The sequence below is a fragment of the Scyliorhinus torazame genome, chromosome 7, assembly GCF_047496885.1.
Source record: "Scyliorhinus torazame isolate Kashiwa2021f chromosome 7, sScyTor2.1, whole genome shotgun sequence".
NCBI lineage: Eukaryota > Metazoa > Chordata > Chondrichthyes > Carcharhiniformes > Scyliorhinidae > Scyliorhinus > Scyliorhinus torazame.
Window position 1 is genome coordinate 141,045,115 of NC_092713.1, and position 26,062 is coordinate 141,071,176.

Below are 26,062 nucleotides of genomic sequence, written 5' to 3' on the forward strand. Positions count from 1 at the left end.
AATATTGTTTATGTTATTAGCAGAAGATCGCTCAGCCAGATTATGTTACTCCCTTTATTAACAGCCCTGTTGAAAAAATGGACTGGGTACTGGCATACAAACACATTGAGTGCTTTTGTACACGAACTGAGCAAATGTTTATGCATTAATTGAACAAACATCTGCACACTAATTGTACAAGTATTTGATGATTGCATAAATATTGTACATCAATGACAAACATTTGTATCCTAACTAGACGAACAAATATTTCTAGACGATGATATTTCCTCTGTTGATATTTTTTTTGAAAGAAATGGTCGACATGCACATGAAGGAAAACAGCTGTTTTATATTCAGTCCAAGTGTTTCCCTGACAGTCACCAATGGAAGAGAAAGTAAAATCCGCTGTGATGTTAAGGGTCTATTTCCTACAATGTGCCTTCAGGGCTGATGAGATTCATTAACAGATTCAACAAGAGCACTGTAAAATTTGACCATTTAATATTAACCTAACTTATTTTATATTTAACCTAGGGGCATATCTGTGTAGCGATCGAGAATACATTTTTTTTTGCAAATGAAGATAGAAGAAAGAAACAAAGAACCTTTATTGATACTAGGACATTGCCAATGAGCTGCAGTTAGTGTTGTAAGGAAGGAAACACAGCTGTCAATTCAGACACATCAAGAAACCTTGAGCATGAATAGTGCAAGCTCCAGTGCACCGCAAAGATCGACCTGGTGTTCCCAGGGAGAGGCTGGGCCACAAGCCTCTGTTGCTAAATACCTGAAAGTGTCTGGAAGTATTTTGGTGTGCTACTGCATCTGGCATGGAGTTTTACCTCACCTACACAGGACTGGTACAAGAATGGCTGACCAGTACATATAAAGGCAGCAAGACATAGAAACAAAGAAAATAGAAGCAGGAGGAGGCTATTCGGCCCCTCGAGCCTGCTCCACCATTCATGATGATCATGGCTGATCATCAAGTTCGATACCCTGATCCCGCCTTCCTCCCATATCCCTCAATCCCTTTAGCCCCAAGAGCTATATCTAATTCCTTCTTGAAATTACACGTTTTGGCCTCAACTATTTTCTGTGGTGGTGAATTCCACAGATTCACCACTCTCTGGGTGAAGCCATTTCTTCTCAGCTCAGTCCGAAAAGGTTTACCCCTTATCCTCAATGGCCCCTAGTTCTGGACTCCCGCACCATCGGGAACATGCTTTCTGAAAATACCCTGTCTAATCCTGTTAGAATTTTGTAGGTTTCTGTGGGATCCCCTCTCACTCTTCTAAACTCAAATGAATATAGTCCTAACCGATTTAGTCTCTCCTCGTCTGACTGTCCTGCCATCCCAGGAATCAGCCTGGTAAACCTTTACTGCACTCCCTCAATAACAAAAATATCCGTCCTCAGATAAGGACACCAAAACTGTACACAATACTCCAGGTGCGGCCTCACCAATACCCTATACAATTGCAGTAAAACATCTCTATTGTTCTACTCAAATCCTCTCGCTCTGAAGGCCAACATACCATTTGCCTTCTTTACTGCCTGTTGTACCTGCGCGCTTACTTTCAGTGACTGATGCACGAGGACACCAAGGTCTCGCTGAGTATCCACCTCTCTCAATTTATACACAAGCAAATAATAATCTGCCTTGCTCTTTTTGCTACCAAAGCTGATAAACTCACATTTATCCACATTACACTGCATTTGCCACGCATGTGCCCACTCACTCAGCCTGTCCAAATCCCACTGAAGCATCTCTGCATCCTCCTCACAGCACACCCTCCCACCCAACTTTGTATCATCTGCAAATTTGGAGATAACACATTTAGTTCCCTCGTCCAAATCATTAATATATAATGTGAACAATTGGGGACCCAGCACAGATCCCTGTGGTGCCACATGAGTCATTGCCTGCCAATCAGAAAAAGACCCATTTATTCCAACCTTTTGCTTCCTGTCTGCTAATGCATAGGTACAGCATTGCGAGTGCCTCTGGACCTGCAGCACAACTGTGAAGTGGGGCAGAGGCTGCAGAGAGGACAAACCAGGCACCATGTCCTTTGCCAAGTTGAAGTTGAACTCCTTTGTGCTCCAATGGTGGCAGGAGGCTGTTTGGCAGGCCAGCCAATGCACCTGCCATCCCAGTGTACATGTCCGTTGAGCAATCTCCTGCATGCCACCCCGTTGTGGTCCGCATATGTGTGCTCTCTGGCTGAACTGCTGCCTCAACAATCGGTGAGCTGGCACTTGAAGTATTCTGCGTCGCAGGCCTATTTGCTGCCCACTCATGCCTAGTGATTCACCATGTGCTAGTCCCAACTCTACACTAGCCACCAAGGTACATGTGCTGCTCATATCTGAGCGATTGGCTGCGAGTGTGTCAAGTCAAGGCCTCTTCATCAGTGTTGTCTGCTGCTCTCTATCCCCCTGTTCATTTATTACACTCCTGTATCATCTTTTATTACACTTCCTTGTGTGTTTTGATATACTACGGAGTGTAATATGTGTTACTCAAACCTTGGTTGCTGATGAGGTCTTCTGAATCTCGATGAAGAAGACTCGAACTCGTCCAGTAGTAACAAGAGGTTTATTGAGTAACTATAACAATAATTGCGTGAGTTCTCTACTTTAACATTGATACTAGTGATGAGGTTAACAAGATCTAACGACAGTAACGATGCGTGACTACACTAACCATCTGAGCTAATCTGATACTCCTGTCCTGGTCACAGTACACCCGAAAGAGAGAGAGGGAGGCACAATGTGGTTGCTTTTATACCCCTGTTGGTCCGGCCCTCTAGTGATCATCTGGTGCTACTGATTACACATTAACCCCTTATGTACATGCACATAGAGATCACTACATCTGTAGCTTGGTGTTCTTGTGTGTCTGAAAGTAAGAACACAGAAGGGTGTTGGTGTGCAGGATGCGTATGGGGTGAGCAGCAAGAGGTCAAAGTCTGCACTCCTGCAGGTTTCTCATCATGCTAGACAGCAGGGTGAGGGTGAGCTAGGAATCGAGAAGGGGCAAAAAGGCAGGTGGGTACCATCATTCTTAATGTTTTGACAACACTAGGTGCCACGGGTTCTTGTCGACTCTTGCCAGCGCAATGACACAGGGAAACCATCTTCTCCTTAGGAGTCAGGATATGCAAGTGTCCTTGATCCCCTGCAGCTCTGTTCTGTCCTTTTTATAGGGGCTTTTCACAGTGACTTAATTGAAGCCTACTTGCGACAATAAGCGATTATTATATTATTATTATTGCATGCCAGCTTGTCAGGCAAGAGAACGAGCACTCCTGAAAGTGCAGCGCTCCCACAGATTTTGTGATTGATTCTTGGGTTTGAACTTACAGCCTTCGAATGCAGAAGCAAGAGCACTACCACTATGCCAATGCTGTTGCTGGAGTGGATATGTGACAGAATGGTCCACTATGAATTTGGAGCTTATCTTCTGTAACAGTCACACTGCCAAAAAGAGTCAATTAGCCTTGAAAAAAAGTGATTGAGAGGTGAACGGAAAGAAGTTAATAAGTGGTATAGAAATGATAATTTAAGAATGTTATTTCATTGAAAGCATTAGAGTGTGGATAAGCAGCCACAGGTTCAAACTACCAAAAGCAGATTTAGGACTCCTTCAGGAAATTCTTGACAAGAAGAGCAATCAACATGTCAGTGAACATCCTATCGGGTAGTGGAGGTAAAAGCCTAGGAATCATTGAAGAAGCAGTTGTATCATTGTTGGAAAAGATGCTCTGGATGAAGGGATTAGATTGAGTTAAGTGATCTTACCACATCTGTAACTCTCTTGTGATGGACCAAGGTACAGTTTTAAGTTAGTCTCTCAATTGACAGGTAGTGCATGTTTGATATTTGAGTTGGGGGTGAGGAGGTTATTTTGAAACTGCGCAGGGCAAATATTGGGGAGTCCTATTAGCTTCTGCTCTGATTTAAAGACACAGCAAAAGGTCATTTATTCATTGTGGATTTTGATAGGTTCAATGTAATCAACTTCATGTTATTGAAAAAGAGTGAATATTTAAATTAAGCACAAATAATGCTTTGCATTCAACCATCCATGTAAAATTTTCTATGTTTAAATAAAATAATTTTACCCCTTCAATGTAATGCTGTGAAATTACTGCGTGTGTATGTTTTTCTATGAAATTATTTTCATTCACTATTTTACTGATGTTTCAAACAGGTTGACACCTCAAAAGGCATTTTACGCAAGTGTGTTGACTGTCCAGAGGCAACGAAAGCCTTTGCCCCTTCCCATTCCAACTAGCATAGAAATATTTGAAATATAAACAATGTTGGAAACTCTCAGTGGGTTGGGCAGTGCCTGGTGAGCGTGGAAGACAGCATTCACATCTCAACTGTCTAAAGCCTGAACAAAATGAACCTCCCAGAACAGCGCCCTCCCCCCCCTCTCCTCCCACCACCCAGACTTCTTGCAATGGCCATGCCATGCAGTGAGAGTATATGCTCCCCCGACCCCACCACACTACTACCCCCCCCCCCCCCCCCCCCCCCCATCACCACCACTGACCTCTGGTAACATACAAGCATTGGTGGGAAGAGACACTTAAGAGATTGTTAATTGGCCAGTTAAGAAGATCAATTGGCCTAAAGGTGGGCTGGCTGCCCCTAACCAACCCAAGGTGGTAAATCAACAGGCGTGGCACCCCTTGTCATCCCACCTGATCTTATGTGCCTTCCCTCACCCACACCAGCCATGTGCCAGCGAGCACCAGTGTGTGAGGCTATAAAATTACAACCAGTGTTTTAGAATGGCAGCTTACCAAGACCAACATTCAGTGAGATGGTGCATTTCCAAAGAACAAAGAACAAAAAAAGTACAGCACAGGAACAGGCCTTTCGGCCCTCCAAGCCCATGCCGACCATGCTGCCCGACTAAACTACAATCTTCTACACTTCCTGGGTCCATATCCCTCTATTCCCATCCTATTCATGTATTTGTCAAGATGCCCCTTAAATGTCACTATCGTCCCTGCTTCCACCACCTCCTCCGGTACCTAGTTCCAGGCACCCACTACCATCTGTGTAAAAAACTTGCCTCGTGCATCTACTCTAAACCTTGCCCCTCACACCTTAAACCTATGCCCCCTAGTAATTGACCCCTCTACCCTGGGGAAAAGCCTCTGACTATCCACTCTGTCTATGCCCCTCATAATTTTGTAGATGTCTATCAGGTCGCCCCTCAACCTCCATCGTTCCAGTGAGAACAAACCGAGTTTATTCAACCGCTCCTCATAGCTAATGCCCTCCATACCAGGCAACATTCTGGTAAATCTCTTCTGCACCCTCTCTAAAGCCTCCACATCCTTCTGGTAGTGTGACGACCAGAATTGAACACGATACTCCAAGTGTGGCCTAACTAAGGTTCCAACCTTGCTGTGATTTGAATTCATTAGAATTCATTTTAAAATTTTTGTGTCATTCTCCTACAATCATTGGCTTAGCACAGAATGCATGGAAGCAGCCAAGACTGTTGTGTTAAATGATATTTTCAAATACTAACTGTGACCTTGCGACAGATCGCTGCTACTCTGACATAGCTGGTCACGATACAAGAGACAGAATGTGACCAGTGGAAAGTCGTTCTTTCATGTTAACATTGGTATAAGTTGGAAAGCCGAACCGCCAAAGTTCACATCACCCATCTGTGTTTCTAAGTACCAATTTAATGGGGACATTTGAGGTTTTCAAATCCTAATCTCTCAATGTTCAATTTTTAGCGCTAAATTCATATGAGATTTTGGTCCATTGTGGGATAACTGAAGGGTGAGGCACTTCTAGTTTCCATAGAAAGAAGGAAGGTCTTTAATGTAGTGGCATGCAAGATGTGGATGAACTCAACAGGAATAAGTTAGTGTTAGAAAAAGGATTCATGACCTTACCTGTCAGATGAAAGTAAGTGTAAACCTTCACACTGATATAAAATGGTTTATCTGCCCTGATTGGGAAGAAAGCATTTTGTCTTCTTCCCCTTTCGCAGTCACTGGGCATTAAGGATGGCTTGTTCGCATTCTGGTTCAATGGGTTTTGAGATGGCTGATAATCCAATGAACGACCTGCAGCCTCTGCCACGTTTACGCAGTCCCTCCAACACCTTGAATTTGTCTCTGTGTTCCCGAATTCTCTTGATGTGTTTGCTGACTTCCTGAATGAACTTTCTCCAATTTGGTCAGACACAAGCCAAGGACCCCCTTGAATCAGTGGAGATGTTTAACCTCTACGTGGATGTTGTGAGCGGCTCTTGTACCCATCTAGAACAGACTCCCTTCGTCACAAGCGTCAGAAGGTTCACATAAATCAATGGAAGGATGCAATGCATGAAAAAGCTTAATGCAGAGGGGGAGGAGTCGGTGGGCGAACTAAAAAGAAAGTGGGAAGAAGAATTAGGGGAGGAGATAGAGGAGGGTATGTGGGCTGATGCCCTAAGCAGGGTAAATTCCTCTTCCTCATGCGACAGGCTTAGCCTGATTCAATTTAAGGTGCTACATAGAGCACACATAACGGGGGCAAGATTGAGCAGGTTCTTTGGAGTGGAGGACAAATGTGGGAGGTGTGGCGGGAGCCCGGCAAACCACGCACATATGTTTTGGGCGTGCCCGGCACTGGAAGGGTATTGGAAGGGAGTGACGGGAGTGATTTCGCAGGTGGTGAAGACCCGGGTCAAACCAGGCTGGGGGTTAGCTCTATTTGGAGTTGCGGAAGAGCCGGGAGTGCAGGAGGCGAAAGAGGCCGATGTCGTGGCCTTTGCGTCCCTCGTAGCCCAGCGCAGGATCCTACTCATGTGGAAGGAGGCGAAACCCCCCGGACTGGAGGCCTGGGTAAACGATGTGGCGGGGTTTATTAAACTGGAGCAGATAAAGTTTGCCCTGAGAGGATCGGCTCAAGGGTTCACCAGGCGGTGGCAGCCATTTCTCGACTACCTAGGGGAACGTTAGAGGGAAGACGGATGACCAGCAGCAGCAACCCAGGGGGGAGGGGGGGTGGTGGAGGGGGGGAGGCTGTTGAGTATAGGTCAATAGAGTACGAGGTTTTGTTACTTGTATATTATTACTACTATTATTATTATTGTTAAAAAATTTCTGTTTTGTTACTGTTATCGTTTCGCTTGTTTTGTAAGCGGGAAAAATGTTGCTCAGGGAAAAAAATTTCAATAAAATATATTAAAAAAAAAAAAAAAGAAAAAGCTTAGTGCCATCCTCGCCATCATTGTGACTCTTTCTAAAGTTAGACATAGGTTGTCCTGATGCTGTAGATATTCCTTGGGAATGTAACATTTCTCAGTGGGTGACAAAGCCAGCTGTTGAAGAAGGATCCATTGCATTCCAAGAAGAAAGATAATCTATCTGTAGAAGGACCAATAAAATTGCAGCAACCTTGAAGCATGCTGCAGTCCAGCTGCATTGATTCAGGAGGATGGTGTCATGGTATTCAGGTGAACATCATGGTGCAAACATACATACATACTGATGGACAGATCAACGGACCAATCAATACACACACAACACCACAGCCAATCACAGGCAAGAGCATATACACTATAAAACGGGGAACACGACACTTCCCGCTGATTCCAGCAGGAGACAGCTCAGGGCACAGAGCTCACAGCAGCCATTCAGACATCCACCATGTGCTGAGTGCCATTACAAGATAGTATTAGGAATAGGTCCACAGATTCAAGGATTATGATCGAACCACAGTAACCAGTTTACCACTGTAAATAAATGTTAGTAATAAAACTGAGTTGTACCATCAGCAACCGTGTTGGTTCGTCTGTGTAGCAGAGCAACCAACACATCATAGTATCAGGATTGGAACCCGGTACCTGTGAGACCTACCTACGAATCCTCAGGAATCTGCCATCCTGCGCCATGGACACCGTCAGCACGCCGCAGTCGCTACAAATCGCTGGAAACCTCGGCGTCAATTGGAAGCTGTTCAAACAGCGCTTCCAGCTCTTCCTGGAAGCCAACGGAACGGAGAGTGCTTCGGACACCAGGAAAATCGCCCTCCTCCTCTCCAGGGCAGGGCAACATGCCATCCATGTCTACAACTCCCTGGTGTTCGCGGAAGGTGAGGACAAGACCAAGTACAAAACGGTCCTTCTCAAACTTGACCAACACTTCAGCGTCTGGGTAAATGAGAGCTTCGAGAGGTATCTCTTCCAGCAGCGCCTGCAGGATAAGGATGAGCCCTTTCAGTCTTTCCTTACACACCTCCGTATTCCCGCGCAGTCCTGCGGTTATGACACCACCTCCGATTCAATGATTCGGGACCAGATCGTTTTTGGGGTCACCTCGGGCACCCTACGCCAGCAGCTCCTCAATATAAATGGCCTCACCCTAGCCTCCGCAATCGAAGCTTGTGTCCGTTATGAAAACGTGACTAGCCGCTACTCCCAATTTCAAGCGGCCGAATCGGCGCGGCAGGGGTCCTACACGGCCGGATCGGCAAGGCAGGCGTCCTACGAGGCCGAACGGGTCCAGGCGATTGAGTTCCTCCCGGCCCGTGGCCCGGACGAGGGCGGCCATTTTGCGTGCTTTCCGCGGCCCCCCGCGTTTGTGCGCGCCAAAAAAGACGTCGACGCAGAGGGACGTGATGTGCAGGCGTGCTCGACGCAAGACCGAACTATGCATGCGCGGTGGCGCAACGAACGCCATGACATCACGTCGTGCGGCAACTGCGGAGCCGCTCATTTAAAGCGGCAATGTCCGGCAAAAAAACGACAATGCCTCTGCTGTGGCAAGATGGGCCACTACGCTGCCTGCTGTCGAGCAGCTCAACCTGCCAACGCTCCCCAATTCCGACAACCTCGCAGGGACGTGCAGACCATTCAGCCTCCTTACTGCAATCGTGTCCAGACGATATCCAGACCAGTGACACAGTCGACCGGGACACCTTCCTTGTTGCGGTCATTGATAGGAACCAGATGTCTCCAGGCAGGACCCACCGGCCGTTGCAAGTGAAGAGTGTCAATCCGGGTGATGAATGGTGTGCCACCCTAATGGTCAACCGATCACCGATAACATTCCGTCTGGGCACTGGCGCCTCCGCCAACCTCATAGCATGGCCAGCCTTCTACGCCATGAAGGTCAGACCACCGATTCGGTCATCCCGTTGCAAGATGGTCAACTACAATGGAAACGTTATCCCGGCCATGGGATCCTGCCAGCTCCAGGTGACACACAACACACACACACGTTGTGGAGTCACGACGGTACACTCTGTTCCCCAGAGGGGGTCCGAGGGTCAACCACAACTCGGCCTCTGCTGCCTGGGAGGCAGTGGCAATGACCGTCTGTGCGGGGAATGTCACAAGGAGGACCCCCACCCAATGCCGTAAGAAGCTCAATGACCTCCAACTGGCCTGCACGAGTGAGTTGGCATCGTCCTCAGCACTCACCAACACCCACCCATGCCCAGCTGTAGTGCCAACACCTGTTCCCTGCTTTAGCCCCCCTCATCCTGTGACGCATGAAGCGTACTGTTCACAATGTCCTCTATTTGTTTCCACAAGAGAAGTTGGCACATGATCGGCGGGAAAGGGCCCAGATGGATGGCGAGATTCGGGACATCCAAGCCCTCACCCCGACAGGGAACGGGCTCTGGAGGTCACGGGGGTGACCGAGGGCACCCTGGGGTGTCCCTCTAAGACGCAGGGGATCTCCGGCTGCCCCAAGATGTAGCTGTCAATCACACTCCCTGGGAAGCGAGCACACAAATGCATGATCCGGAGATGGTGGTCTTTCACGAGCTGCATGTTCAGGGAGTGGAACTCCTTCCTGTTGATGAAGGGCACTCCCGGACCACCGACATGCGTGCCATCTATTACTCCCTGGATCTGAGGCATCCTGGTGATCCTGCTGCCCAGGCATCTTGTTGGTGTTAGTCCAGGTCAAAATTTATATAGTCAGCTGCCGGGAAAACAGGGCAACTGTGACTTCATGGATGTACTTGTGGGTTGTTGGTTGGGATATGCCGCACAAGTCCGCTCTTGAGCCCTGGAATGAACCCGTTGCATAAAAATTCAGGGCTGCAGTGACCTTGACAGGCACTGGGAGTGCGCATCCTCCTTCTCCACGTGGTGCCTGGTCTGCAAGAACATGGCCGAGGTGCCGCACCATTTCCTTGTTGAGGCAAAGGCTCCTGCAGCAGATGCTGTCTGGCCTCTCCTCGAATGATCAGCGATGCCGATACATGTTTGACCATTGCCTGCCTCCCCCTCAGTGTCTCTCTTGGCCTGATGGGCGGCCGGGCCTTCAGGTGCAGGGCGGGCCCCTACACATGGGCTGCCACGTCGAACCTCCGTCGATGCTGCTGCTGCTGCCTTCTTCAGTGTCTGGCCACCTGGCCTTCCACCGCGAGGGCACACGCTGTGGGGTCCACAATATCATCTACAATGTGATATCTGTAAGGAATTGGAGAGGGTGAGAGACCGACAATTAGTTATGGCTCCCATCCGGGACCCTTGGGTCCCCAAGTGCCCCCCAACCTGGGGGACCCTGCCCGAAACACGTACCTCCGACCACAGCAGGAGCCCCTGGGCACCGGATCCCATATACCGGACTCCAGCTGGGAACATTACTTGGACCGGGCTCAGGGTCCCTCCCTGATCCAGACACTCACCCTCTGGTCGCAGGGATATCCCAAGTGCTGCGGCCCAGCTCTTGGGTATTTGATTGTTGGCTGCTGCCTCTGCGGTGGTGACATCTCCAGTGTTCAAGCAAGGTATCCAGGCCTCACAGTCTGATTGGGATGCCAGGCAGTAACACTTGCCTGGGACATGGCACGTCTACCCACAGGAATCCACTTGAGACATGTGAAGTGCTCATATAACTAACAATGCCAATTCCCTATTAGTGATAGCCAGAGGCCCGCGGCCTCCATGGTCAAAGGGGGTTACAGTGACCTTTACCATATTGTCTGGGACAAGACTCTGTCTTGCAGGTGCTCGGTGTGACAGACAGACAGCTGCTGAATTTTCCCCTGTTATGGGTATACACTATCTGGGGGTGCGGCCTTTTGGACACAGGGACGCTGTGCCCCTCACCTCCCAGCACAGCGGGCACCTCCCACCCATGACGCCCGACCCCTCGACCAGATCCCCCTCCCCCAACCAGGGACTCCCCACCCACCACCGAGCATGGGGCAGAAGCTCCAGTGCTCCGGGCTGACTGCCTGTTCTCCAAGATGGCTACACGCCTCCTCCAATCCCCTCAGCAGCCATTGCGCTAGCTTCACGTTTTTAAATAGGTGTGCTAAAGGGCGCCCACGTGACCACTCGCTGGGGAGGCGGTCAGATCATGGGGGGCCATTGTAGCGCACAAAGACTCCATGAGACAAATAGAGTGAAGTCGATGAGGCTTTATTAAGCGTGTCTGTTCCCCGCAGCTCGATAGTAAACTGGCCTGCGGGGGAAGACTCCGGCTTCTTATACTCCGCCTTCAGGGCGGAGCTAGAGGTCAACGGCCAACCAGGACCCGGGATCTGTCAGCCAATGACATTAGGGCTTCCAGTCCCACATGACCCCCAATACATACTACCACATTCACCCCTTGTCAAAAATGAACCCGGCGGGGTGATGCTTCGTATGGTGGTAAGGGTTTACAGGGCTGGTCCTGGGAGGAAAAAAAAAACAATCACAAGGCAATACAGTATTGTACAATTTTGTCCTGTTGCAACTATTTACAGAGGGTAAGGGAAGAAAAGCAAAATGTTCTTGTGAAAGTCCATATTTAGTTTTAGATCGACGCCACGAGTAGGTCGGGTGGTCTGGTCGTCCGTGTCGATCGCCTCGGCCCCGGTGGTGGTGGTGCTTGTACCGTTGTCGTCGCCTCCAGGAGCCTTACGGTTTCAGCTTGGTCGGTGCTGAGGGGAGGGGAACCGATCCTCCTGGGAAGGGGGCGGTCGCGGGGTGCGGCGGTGGCAGGAAGGGGGGGGGGTTGGGTTGATGGTGTCGGGGGGGTGTGCGTGTTGCCGGCGGGCGCCAGATCCCGCAGGGAGACCGTGTCCTGTCGGCCGTCGGGGTACTACACGTAGGCGTACTGGGGGTTCGCGTGGAGGAGGTGAACCCTTTCGACCAACGGGTCCGCCTTGTGTGCCCGCACATGCTTTCGGAGCAGGATGGGTCCTGGGGCCGCCAGCCAGGTCGGCAGCGACGTTCCAGAGGAGGACCTCCTAGGGAAAACAAGGAGACGCTCATGAGGCGTTTGATTAGTGCTCGTACATAATAACAACCGGATGGAGTGGAGAGCGTCCGGGAGGACCTCCTGCCACCGTGAAACTGGGAGGTCCCTGGACCGTAGGGCCAGTAGGACGGCCTTCCAGACCGTGCCGTTCTCCCTCTCTACTTGCCCGTTCCCCCAGGGGTTGTAGCTGGTCGTCCTGCTTGAGGCTATGCCCTTGCTGAGCAGGAACTGGCGCAGCTCGTCACTCATGAAAGAGGACCCCCCTGTCGCTGTGGACGTAAGCGGGGTAACCAAACAGTGTGAAGATGCTGTTCAGGGCTTTAATGACTGTGGCCGCGGTCATGTCAGAACAGGGAATGGCAAAAGGGAAGCGGGAGTATTCGTCCACCACATTAAGAAAATATGCGTTGCGGTCGGTGGAGGGGAGGGGCCCTTTGAAATCGAGACTGAGGGGTTCAAAGGGGCGGGAAGCCTTAATCAGGTGCGCTCCATCTGGCCTGAAAAAATGCGGCTTGCATTCCGCGCAGATGTGGCAGTCCCTTGTGACTGTACGGACCTCCTCTAAAGAGTATGGAAGATTGCGGGACTTGATGAAGTGGTAAAACCGAGTGACCCCCGGGTGGCAGAGGTCCTCGTGGAGGGTTTGGAGGCGGTTAATTTGTGCGTTGGCACATGTGCCGCGGGATAGGGCATCGGACGGCTCGTTCAGCTTTCCGGGACGATACAAAATCTCATAGTTGAAGGTGGAGAGCTCGATCCTCCACCTTAAGATCTTGTCGTTTTTGATTTTGCCCCGCTGTGCATTATCGAACATGAAGGCTACCGACCGTTGGTCCGTGAGGAGAGTGAATCTCCTGCCGGCCAGGTAATGCCTCCAATGTCGCACAGCTTCCACGATGGCTTGGGCTTCCTTTTCTACTGAAGAGTGGCGGATTTCTGAGGTGTGGAGGGTCCGGGAGAAAAAGGCCACGGGTCTGCCCGCTTGGTTAAGGGTGGCCGCTAGAGTTACGTCGGAGGCGTCGCTCTCGACCTGGAAGGGGAGGGACTCATCGATGGCGCGCATCGTGGCGTTTGCGATATCCGCTTTGACGCGGCTGAAGGCCTGGCAAGCCTCTGTCGACAGAGGGAAGGTCGTGGTCTGTATTAGGGGGCGGGCCTTGTCTGCGTACTGGGGGACCCACTGGGCGTAGTATGAAAAGAACCCAAACAGCGTTTCAGGGCTTTTGGGCAGTGCGGGAGGGGAAATTCCATGAGTGCGCGAATACGTTCGGGGTCGGGGCCTATTATCCCATTGCGCACTACGTAGCCCAGAATGGTTAGCCGATCGGTGCTAAAAACGCACTTGTCCTCGTTTTATGTGAGGTTCAAGGCTTTGGCGGTCTGGAGGAATTTTTGGAGGTTGGCGTCGTGGTCCTGCTGATCGTGGCCGCAGATGGTTACATTGTCGAGATACGGGAACGTGGCCCGCAACCCATGTTGATCAACCATTCGGTCCATCTCCCGTTGGAAGACCGAGACCCCGTTTGTGATGCCAAAAGGGACCCGTAGGAAATGGTATAATCGCCCGTCTGCCTCGAAGGCTGTGTACTTGCGGTCACTTGGGTGGATGGGGAGCTGATGGTAGGCGGACTTGAGGTCCACGGTGGAGAAGACTTTATATTGGGCAATCCGGTTGACCATGTCGGATATGCGGGGGAGAGCGTACGCGTCTAGTTGTGTGTACCTGTTGATGGTCTGGCTATAGTCAATGACCATCCTTTGTTTCTCCCCTGTCTTCACTACAACCACCTGCGCTCTCCAGGGACTATTGCTGGCCTGGATTATGCCCTCCTTTAGTAGCCGCTGGACTTCGGACCGAATGAAGGTCCTGTCCTGGGCGCTGTACCGTCTGCTCCTAGTGGCGACGGGTTTGCAATCCGGGGTGAGGTTCGCAAACAAGGACGGGGGTTGCACCTTGAGGGTTGCGAGGCCACAGATAGTGAGTGGGGGTATGGGGCCGCCGAATTTGAACGTAAGGCTCTGTAGATTGCATTGGAAATCTAATCCCAGCAAGGTGGGGGCACAGAGTTGGGGAAGGACGTTTAGTTTGTAGTTTTTGAACTCCCTCCCCTGCACCGTTAGGGTAAATATGCAGAATCCCTGGATCTGTACGGAGTGGGATCCTGCAGCTAGGGAAATCTTTTGTGCGCTGGGATAGGTGGTCAAGGAACAGCGTCTTACCGTGTCGGGGTGTATAAAGCTCTCCATGCTCCCGGAGTCGACTAGGCATGGCGTCTCGTGGCCGTTTATTAGCACCGTTGTCGTCGTCGTCTGGAGTGTCCGGGGCCGAGCTTGATCGAGCGTAATTGAAGCGAGCCGCGGTTGTAGTAGTGGAGTGGGGTCCATTGTTGCCGTCCAAGATGGCGCGGGGATGGACAAAATGGCCGCCCCCATACATCGCACGTGGCTGGGGGGTCACAAGATGGCGGCGGGGGTGGACAAAATGGCCGCCCCCACGCGTCGTACAGGTCTGGGGTGGTCCAAGATGGCGGCGCCCCTCCTCCCCTCGTGGTGGCCGGGACCCAAAATTGCGGTGCCTGCGGGTCGCACATCGGCGCCCCTCCTCCCCTCGTGGTGGCCGGGACCCAAAATGGCGGCGTCTGCGGGTCGCACATGGTGTGCTGTGGGGGGGCTGGGGAGCGCTAGGACCGCGCGGAGCTCCCTCACCGGGGACAGCGGTGGTCGGGGCCCAAGTAGGTGGCGCCGGCGGGTCAGGCGTGGGGCGCGCGGTGGGGGTTAGGGTGGCGTTAGGGACGCGCAAAACTCCCTCCTCTCCGTGGAGAGTGTTGGCCGGGACCCAAAGGGGTAGCGCCGGCGGCGGGTCATACATGGGCTGCGGGGAGGGGGGTTGGGGAGCGTAAGCGGCGTGCAGAGCTCCCAGTTCTCCCGGGACCGCGGTGGTCGGGACCCAGAGCGGCTGCGCCTGCGGGTCGTACATGGCGTGCTGGGGGGAGTTGGGGCGCGTAAACTGCTTGCAGGGCTCCCTGTGCTCCTGGGACAGCGGCGACCTCGCGGGACCGGCACACAACCGTATAATGGCCCTTTTTCCCGCAGCTTTTGCAGATATCTGCGCGGGCCGGGCAGCGCTGTCGGGGGTGTTTCGCCTGGCCGCAGAAATAACAGCGGGCGCCCCCGGTGCGACTCGGCGTTTGGACCGCGCAAGCCTGTGGGGTGTCCGAGGGGGGGGGGGGTAGGGGGTTTGCCGCGACGGGTACGTACGGGGCCCAATGGGTTGCCGCGCGGTCGGGGCCGTAGGCGCGGGTATTACGCGCGGCCACGTCTAGGGAGGCTGCTAGGGCCCGTGCCTCTGAGAGTCCTAGCGACTCTTTTTCTAGAAGTCTTTGGCGGATTTGGGAGGATTGCATACCTGCCACAAAAGCATCGCGCATTAACATGTCCGTGTGTTCGTTTGCGTTCACCGATGGGCAGCTGCAGGCTCGTCCCAAAATCAGCAGCGCGGCGTAGAATTTGTCCATCGATTCTCCGGGAGCTTGCCGTCTCGTCGCGAGCTGGTAGCGAGCGTAGATTTGGTTAACTGGGCAGACATAGAGACTTTTCAGTGCTGCGAACGCCGTCTGGAAATCCTCCGAGTCTTCGATGAGGGAGAAAATCTCCGTGCTCACCCTCGAGTGCAGGACCTGCAGTTTTTGGACTTCTGAGACCCGGCCGGTGGTCGTTCTGAGGTAGGCCTCGAAGCAAGTCTGCCAGTGCTTGAAGGCTGCTGCCGCGTTCACTGCGTGGGGGCTGATCCTCAGGCATTCCGGAATGATCCTGAGCTCCATAGTCCTTTTTAGGCACGCTTAATAAATTGTAGCGCACAAAGACTCCGTGAGACGAATAGAGTGAAGTCGATGAGGCTTTATTAAGCGTGTCTGTTCCCCCGCAGCTCGATAGTAAACTGGCCTGCGGGGGAAGACTCCGGCTTCTTATACTCCGCCTTCAGGGCGGAGCTAGAGGTCAACGGCCAACCAGGACCCGGGATCTGTCAGCCAATGACATTAGGGCTTCCAGTCCCACATGACCCCCAATACATACTACCACAGCCATTAGATAGGGGTCCATCCTGTTAACAATATAGAGATTGGCCTTAATTGGTGATTATTGGTTTCTCACCATGTCTAGTCAGACTCGAGATCCTGCCAACAGGAGTCACCAGGTTAGATCGGAAACCGATCTGCACCCGGTGTAGATCCCACACTGGTGGTTCTGCGCATGCGCCGGCCCTTTGCCGCCGGTTGGCGCGGCGCCAACACTTCCGCCGCCGGCCTAGCCCCCGGAAGTGCGGAGGATTCCGCAACTTCCGGTTGGCCTGATGCCGGAGTGATTTGCGCCGTTCTTGGCGCCAGCGTCGGGCCATTCCGCCAATTGCGGGAGAACCCCACCCTGTAAATCTGAAATAAATGAATTGGATCTAAATGATCATTTAAGCAAAATTCATTGGAAGATCCAAGATGTAAAATTTCTAAACCATATGCAGTGTTGGAAAAAGGATACCCTTCTTAAAAAGGCTTTAATTGTACAAGACTAAAGTCAGGAAAAATGCCTTTCTCATTTAAATTCTTCCAATTGCACTTTGTTTACCGTCTCCCTTTGGGACTTAAATGTTTTCCGGCCAGTTTCCCGTCTTCAACCTCCATCACCCAATATTCTGGTGCCTATATACTCCCTGGCACCAAGATCCGTTTCCCTCTCCACCTGTGCTCAGTGACCTACATTGGCTCCAAGTTAAGCAAAGGCCTCAATCTAATAATTCTTATCCATGCTTTCGAATTCCTTCACGGCCTAACCCATTCCTGCCTCTGCAACCCTTAAGAGATATCTGAGTTCCTCCAATTCTGGCCCCTTGAGCATCACTAATTTTAATCAGTGCACCATTGGGGGTCGTGCCTTCAGCCTCTTAGGCTCTGTGCTCTGAAATTCCCTCCGTAAGCCTCTTCGCTTATCTTTCCGCCTTCAAGCCACACCTTAAAATCTGCCTTTCATTTGCCCAATGCCTCCTTATGTTGCTCGGTGTCAAATTTTGTTTGTTGTTACATCAGTGAAGAGCTTAGATGTTTCACTGTGGTAAAGATGCTACCTAAATACAAATAATTGTCATTGCCGCTAAGGAGAAATGTTGTTTTATTTCCTTCCCCTTTCCAGTCTCCTGGGTCATGCAGCCCATGACTAAGTGACCAGCTTCTGGGCTTCTGCAATAGAGCTCTTGGCTTATGCTCTGTTAGGTGCTCCAGAGGGTCCCCACCACCTCCTCGAACAATTCTGTTTACAGAGATATGGCTGGGAACTGAAATGTGGCAAGGGTGGGAGAGGTTCAAAGTTGCATTCCCCTACTTTCCCTGTGTAACATATTACTCCTCTAACAGACTGGCCCACTTCTGACTTCTTGTTTTGAAAAGTCGACAGGATTAAATGTCAAGCACGTCTTTGAGTGGATCCTGCAGCAATGCCCTTTGAGCATCAGACAACTGAAATGCAACATACATAAGACATAGTTGCTGACAGCATTGTACTCCTGATTGTATTCCCAGTGGACATGGCTTGAGAGTACAACTGCACTCAGAACTCTGCACCTAATTGATCAAACTGAACATTGAGAGACTTGAGGGTGGAATCGAACAGTATATGGTATCAGAGATGCAGGAACTGTTGATCTAAGATCAGGGTTGATTTAACTCAGAAATGCTATTTAAGCACATGCCCTTTCTACATCACTTCAACAGGCTTTTATTCCCTGACAGTTGGCACTTCAGGCTCCATGTATTATTGTGGCTGTGAGCGATTATGCTCTCAATTTAGGTGTCAGCTGTGCCTCAGATAGTAGCAACCTCACCTCTAATTCAGAAGACTAGAGGCTTAAACATGTAAGTCCGGCAGACTCTCCGAAATACTTAGAGGGAGTGCTGCACTGCCAGAGATACCGGGCTGGATTCTCCAATCCCCAACGCAGAAATCGCGTTCGGCGAGGGGGCAGAGAATCCCCGATTATGTCAAAATCGGGAGCGGCACCACTTTCGCAATGATCTGCCCCCTGAAAAGCGGCATACGCTAGGAGTTCCTGAAGTCGTGGGACACGTGTGGTCTCATCTGTTGTAAACTCAGCATGGCAGCTGCGGACTCAGTCCAGCGCCGCCACAATTGGGGGAGGGACGATCCGTGGGCTGGGGGGGCTTTATTTGCATCTGGGGGCACGGTGGGGGGGTGATCTGGGACGCGCGAGTGGCCGAAAGAGGGGACTATTTTTGCAGTCCTGGTCCTGGTCGCCGCCGTGCGCATGCGCAGCCAAGGACCCAGCAATGCTCTGGGCCGTATCGGCATCTAGAGCTGGGAGCTCTAGACTGCCTTGCCGTTAGCCCCCCCCCGGAGCAGGGAATCGGTGGCCATTTTGCGCTAGTTATCCTGGTGTAAAATACCAATGTTTGCACACCGGCGGGGGACTTAGTTTCCCAAACGGAAAATCCAGCCCACCATCTTTCGGTTCAGGTGTTAAACCAACTCCCATATGCCTTTTCAGGTCGATGATGACACTATTTCAAAGAAGAGAGAGCAGGAGATTAATGCCAGCCATTCAGGCCTATACTTATCCCTTAGCCAACATGGCCTCATTGCGCTTGTTGGGATCTTCATAGAATCATAGAATTTACAGTGCAGAAGGAGGCCATTTGGCCCATCGAGTCTGCACCAGCCCTTGGAAAGAGCACCCTACCCAAGCCCATACCTCCACCCTATCCCACACCTCCACCCTATCCACGTAACCACACCTACCCTTTTTTGGACACTAAGGGCAATTTAGCATAGCCAATCCACTTAACCTACACATCTTTGGATTGTGGGAAACCAGAGCACCCGGAGGAAACCCACGCAGACACGGGGAGAACATCTTGGTGTGCACAAGTTGGCTGTCATGTTCCCTACATCACAATGTTGACTTTTCTGTTCAAGCTGCGGAGACATTAACATAAAATTCATTCCTAAGACTGTTGGAGTACAGTGATGGGACTAACAGATACAGAGTTAAAGAAAAGATAGAGTGCGCGATCTTCCCGGATGAGAAAAGAGTCCCATAGCGAGCGCATTTAGCCAGGTCTTTCCTGGTGCTCAGAGCACTGAGAACTCCCATTTGGGGAGATATGGGGCCTAAGCAGGGAATGCACTGACAAGGCTGCAATTAATCCCTTTATCTGCACTGACGAGCTCCGCTTGCCGGAATCCCTCATTGCAGAAGGTAATCGGATTGCTATTTTAAATCCTAATCTCTTGATCGCCCAATGCGGCTCTTGAACCCCCCAAAGCCCTAACTCACCTACTAGAGGGTCCACAAGCACCCCTGCAATCCCCCCGCACCCATGCAGGGTACCCCTGGGCCCAATCCACAGCATGGAGAAAATGCTAGCCTGCAATCCTGGCTGGTAGTACCCCTGCTAACTGGCAGTACCAAGGTGCCTAGGTGGTACCTACAGTGCCAGAGTGCGCCCTGTCCAGAGGGCAAGCACCTGAGGGACTCTGATCCACTGGAAGACCCCTAAGAGTGCTGTTCTTTCTGGTCCCCATTTGTGGCGACCAGCATTGAACGGCACTTGCCCTAGATCTCCAGGGTGAGGGGTCAGATCCCATCACCTTGGATAGATCGTGGGAGTGCATATTAGAGTGAGACTAGCTGATCCACAATGGGCGGCATACACAACACGAGATCACGTTAGATCTCGCGAGATGTGGCAAGCCGTGTAGATCCCTCAAGGGGGATCTCCCAGCATCTACTGGTATGTTGCACCACGCCGCGCTGCCTTTTGGCCGAAATGCAGGCAGTAGATTGCACCCAGGGTCATAGAATCATAGAATTTACAGTGCAGAAGGAGGCCACTCGGCCCATCAAGTCCCCACCGGCCCTTACAAAGAGCACCCTACTGAAGCCCACGTACCCACCCTATCCCCGTAACCCAGCAACTCCCACTTAACATTTTTTTGGACACTAAGGGCAATTTAGCATGGCCAATCCACCTAACCCGCACATCTTTGGACTGTGGGAGGAAACCGGAGCACCCGGAGGAAACCCACGCAGACACGGGGAGAATGTGCTGACTCCGCACAGACAGTGACCCAAGCTGGGAATCGAACCTGGGACCCTGGAGCTGTAAAGCAACTGTGCTAACCACTATGCTACCGTGCTGCCCTGTCGTTCTAAGGTGTGTTCCTCTTCTTTTCATTGCAAGATGCCGATCTTTTCCCAATAATATTCCTATTATAGATTCCATGAAAGGTACTGTTGTGTTATCATATTTGTTCCTAGTTGGAACAAGGCCACTTTAAGAGTCCTATCATGTGATATACTGCTGATGTCACTAGCTGTTTGCACAGCAAACGGGCAATCTATCCTTACAGTCTGTGGAGTAAACACCTTGCCAATAAAGCACTCCGTATCGTCTTAGCACAAACAGGACTGGTCCCCTACACTGTTCAAACTCGGGATGATGTAGTGTGGACGAGACACGCTGATCAACCAATAGATCAACCAATAGATCAACCAATAGAGACAACCAAGAGTCTGCAACAAACTGTGCCAAGTAAAGACCTAGGCATTCCTGAGAATACCAAATACAACTGTGGAAGACAGTATCCCAGTACATCAGCAGTGAATCAACCTCCAAACACTATGTTGACTCCAGTTGAGACAACTACAGACGACTTCCAAACAAAACCCAAAACACCAGAGATTGCAGTCAACATGAAAAAGCAGGTGCTTGAGGTTCACTGAAAACGACACAGAAATCAACATTCTCTGAAATATCTCACTTATTGACTGTTGTGTTTATTAATTGTTCATATTGTAAATTTTGATTGTTAATGTTATATTGTGTTTCATTGCAGGATCCTCTAATGTAAAGGGGGAGGAAAGTGTTGTGTATTCATGTTTGTTCCTGGTTGGGACAAGATCACTTTAAGAGTCTGATCATGTGACATATTGATGATGTCACAGGCTGTTTGCTTGGGCTAACAGTCAGTCTATCTGAACAGCCCGTGGTGAACTCCTTTCCAATAAAGCACTTGTTTGTTTGTACTTTGGTGGCCTGTAAGCCTATCCTTTAAAAATAAGGAGTCCCTAGTCATATTGATCCATGTATTTTGATGTGGGCATGATATATATCAACTGCAAACAGACACAAGTTCGGGCCTGGCATATGTAATCGATGTTAGAAGTCAAAGGGATATTTACAACTCCTATAGGGTGATTACTATAATAAGTACTATAACTAATGGACCGAATTTTAAAAGGAGTGCAGGAACAGAGAGAATTGGGAGTGAACGAACAAGTTGGTAAAGCTGTTTAAAAAAGTGATGTTTGAAGGCATGGAGTTCTGAAAGACAGCCAAACCCTTATAAATCATGGGCTAGGCCCTACTGTGTCCAATTCAGGCCCCCACACTTTAGGAAGCATGCCAAAGCCTTGAGAAGGTGTCCAAGGATGAGGGACTCCAGTTATTGGACAGACTGGAGAAGCTGCAGTTGTTCTTCATGAATAAGAAAAGTCAATGGAAGGTGTTCGAAACCTTGAGGGGTTTAACAGTTTCACTGGAGGATGAGTTGGTAATCAAAGGATATAAACTTAAAATGATTGTTGAAAGAACTGGGTGAGGGATTGGGGAAGATGAGGAGAAATCAAGAGCAAGGAGGTTATTTTAATCAAAGCTTTGACAAAGAGTCACCCAGACTCGAAATTTTAGCTCCCTTCTCTCTCCACAGATGCCATCAGCCCTGCTGAGATTGTCCAGCATTTTCTGCTTTTTAAAAATAAATTTAGAGTACCCAATTCATTTTTTCCAATTGAGGGACAATTTAGCATGGCCAATCCACCTACTCCGCACATCTTTGGGTTGTGGAGGCGAAACCCACGCAGATACGGGGAGAATGTGCAAACTTCACACTGACAGTGACCCAGAGCCAGGATCGAAGCTGGGACCTCGGCGCCGTGAGGCAGCAGGGCTAACCCACTGCGCCACTGTGCTGCCCTGCATTTTCTACTTTTGTTTCAGATTCCAGTATCCACAGTAATTTGCTTTTATTATCCAGGCTCTTTTGAATCTGATTAGACACTAAATTGGCCTCAGCTCAATTATTGCATCCAACTCTGGGTGCTACACTTTAGGAAAGGCAATGAAGGCATTAGGGGGAGTGCAGATAAGATTCACGAGAATGGTTCCAAGGAAGGGAAACCTTTGTGAAAAAGATAGATCAGAGAAGTTGGGGCTGTTTTCCTTGGTGAAGAGAAGGCCGAGAAGAGATTTGATGGAGTTATTCAAATTCATGAGGAGTCTGGACAGAATAAATCGGGAGAAACGGTTCCCACTCATGAAAGGATCACGGATGGGAGGAAACAGATTTAAAATAATTGACAAAAGGAGCAAAAGCGACACGAGGAAAAACATTTTCACGCAATGAGTTGGGGTCTGGAATGAAATGTTCAAGAGTGCGATGGTGGCAGTTTCAACTGAGGCACTCAAGAGGGAATTAGACTGTTATCAGGAAAAGAAGTATGCACAGGGCTAACAGGGAGGAGGTGGGGGAATAGCACAAAGTGAATTGCTCGTTCAGAGAGTCAGGGCAGACATGATGGGCCAAATAGCCTTCCTTCTGCATTGGTGACAACTCTGTGATTCTGCGCAGCGCGTTGTGATCTGGATAGCACTGCCAGGAAGGATGGTGGAAGCAGATTCAGTCATGAATTTCAAAAAGGCTACACTGGAAAGGGCGAGTTTTGCAGAGCCATGGGGAGCAGGCAAGTTGGAATAATTAGAAATTCCATTCAAAGAGTGGGTAAGATGAACGGGACGGCCTTTTCCTGAGCTGCATCATTCTGATGACGCATTCAAAACACAGCCCTCTGGAAACAACTACTAGAATCAAGCTTCACGGCTCTTAATGTTGTCAGTACACACCCAGTGAAAGAGGTTTTGATTTTCATTTACCATCCTCCATCTTCTGGAGAGAATCTGAATGACTGATTGGGAATCTGTGTCTGACCTTCGGTGTGGCCCAAGAACAAAACAAACCTTAGCTCTCAAGCTTTCAAAGATAAGTGTTTGATAAAATACTTGGTGCATATGAATTTTAAGGCATTGCTACAGTAATTTTATGACTGTAATATATGTTGGTTGGACCTGAAACATTAATATGTAAATACTGTCGAAACAGAGTTTATGTAGTGATAGATTATACCGAGGGAAACTCGGATTTCTTCCGGCCCGCTGAACGTCACTCATAATTAAAAATTTTACCAGCTGCCCTGCTGTCTGTTTTACGCGACCCTTGTCCTTTATTCACAACAACCTAGTCTAGCAGTCGAGCACTAATCTATAATGAGCTCTGTGTGGGCTCAGCATGGGGCACAGCAGTGAGTGTGCTGTGGGAGGAGTTGAGTCATCACATTATACACGCAGGCACATACAATCTGCATAATTCAGATCCACAAACATTAATAGACACACTGCAGGATACAGTTTGAATGAATTGTTTCTAACTGGGTGGCACGATGCGACCAAACTCCAGGATATGTATCATAGAGTGAAGGGCACAGGAACAATACAAGCTGGCTAATAACATCTTACCCCACGCAGAAAAGCTGACACATCCCCGAGAGCACACCCAACATGTCTTTACAATGGAAGTGGAAGGACCGTGTGGTAACTTTAGCAGCAGGCATATTTGACATTTTGCCATGGAGGAGATGAAGTGTGTAATAAAATTCTATCCTCGTTCACACTAACTCTCCCCAAATCCCAGCTAAAATTTGTATTGCCACTTTCCCTCCAATACACCGAGGTTCACAGAGGCACACTCTTCTGCCCCTCCCCTTCACTATTAACACTGGAACTTTCCCATCACCCCAGTTCACATTAGCAACCCCCCCCCCCCAACTCCAAGACGGGGCACTCTCTCCCCCCTCTTCAGTTAGATATAGAAATAGGAGCAGAATAGGATCAGTTAGCCTGTTGAATATGCTCCACCATTCTACACAACCTTGAATGATCAGCAGCCTCACGTTCACCTTCTTGCCTGCTCTCCAGATCCCTGGATTCCCCGAGAAACTAAAAATCTTTCTATCCCAGATTTAGGTGTATTAAATGATGGAAGTTTCACAACCCCCTTGGTACAAAATTCAAAAGCTTCACAACACTTCGAGTGAAGAAATGTCTCCTCCTTCCAGTCCTAACTGATTGTCCCATTATCCGGAGACTATTGTGTTTTAGAATTTACAGCCATTGGAAACAACCTCTCAGTGTTTACCCTGTCAAGCCAATTCAGAATCATATACATTTCAATTAGCTCACTGCTCATTCTTCTATATTCCAGAGAGTATAGGCCCAATTTGTTCAGCCTCTCATTGGAACCAATCTAGTAGTGAATCTTTGCTGTATCTCCTCCAAGCAAAGTATATTGATCCTTAAATATGGAGATGAAAACTATGTATTTTACTCTTGGTGATATCTCACCAAAGCAATATACAATTGTAAGAAGGCCTCCTTATTTACATAATCTAAATCCCTTGCCAGGAAGGCCAATTTTTCTTTTCTGTATTCTTTCAGGGGAAGTGGGTGTTGTTGGCAAGGCCAGAATTTGTTGCTCATCCCTAATTGCCCTTGAACTGAGTTGTTTTCTGGGCCATTTCAGAGGGCAGATAAGAGTCAACCACATTGCTGTGGGTCTGGAGTCACATGTAGGGCAGACCGTCAGGTAAGGATGACTGATTTCCTTCCCTGAAGGACATTAATGAACCAGAAGGGTTTTTCCAACATTAGAACATAAGAACTAGGAGCAGGAGTAGGCCATCTGGCCCCTCGAGCCTGCTCCAACATTCAATGAGATCATGGCTGATCTTTTGTGGACTCAGCTCCACTTTCCGGCCCGAACACCATAACCCTTAATCCCTTTATTCTTCAAAAAACTATCTATCTTTATCTTAAAAACATTTAATGAATGAGCCTCTACTGCTTCACTGGGCAAGGAATTCCATAGATTCACAACCCTTTGGGTGAAGAAGTTCCTCCTAAACTCAGTCCTAAATCTACTTCCCCTTATTTTGACAATCAATGATCGTTTCATGGTTACTATTGCTCCAGTGATTTTTCTCCTGGGAATCTCATAGCAATGGTATAGAAATTAGTCTTTCATTTTGGAGACTCCAGAATATTCCTGGAAGGTTGGGTTGGAAACCCCAACTTAGTGCATAGCATTGCCAACCCTCTGGATTTGGCCTGGAGTTTCCGGGAACTAAAGGTCAACCTTCAGGATGCTGCAGCGTGCACTCCTGGGAGAAAAACCATCAGGGCATGAAAAAAGACAGTTGATTTTAAATTTTCTTTGAACACTTCTCTTTAATAGATATAAAAATATTGAAAATGGGGACTAAAAATTGCTGTTTAGCTGTCAGTCAAGCATCATCCAATTGGGTAATAAAACGTCTTGCTTTACAGTTGGCGTAGAAAGTAACATATCACAGGGTGGATGGTTGGCCGGCTAATGGCTGGAGCGTAGGGGGAAAGTCATGTGATGAAACCTCCAGGAATACATTTAATCACAGTTGGCAGCCCTAGCACTATTTACAATCACAAATGCGGACAAGCAGACACAGGCCTTAAGACAGGTTTGTGCAATATGGAGAAGGTTGGCGGTCCATGATGGCAATTTGTTCATGGAATTACTTCCTAATCACAAATCTCAGGGGAAAACACAAGGTGCAGATGTTGGAGGAAGAATCATCCTCGGCAGCCCTCAGTCGCCTAGCAACATGAGATTGGGAAAGGCCTGGG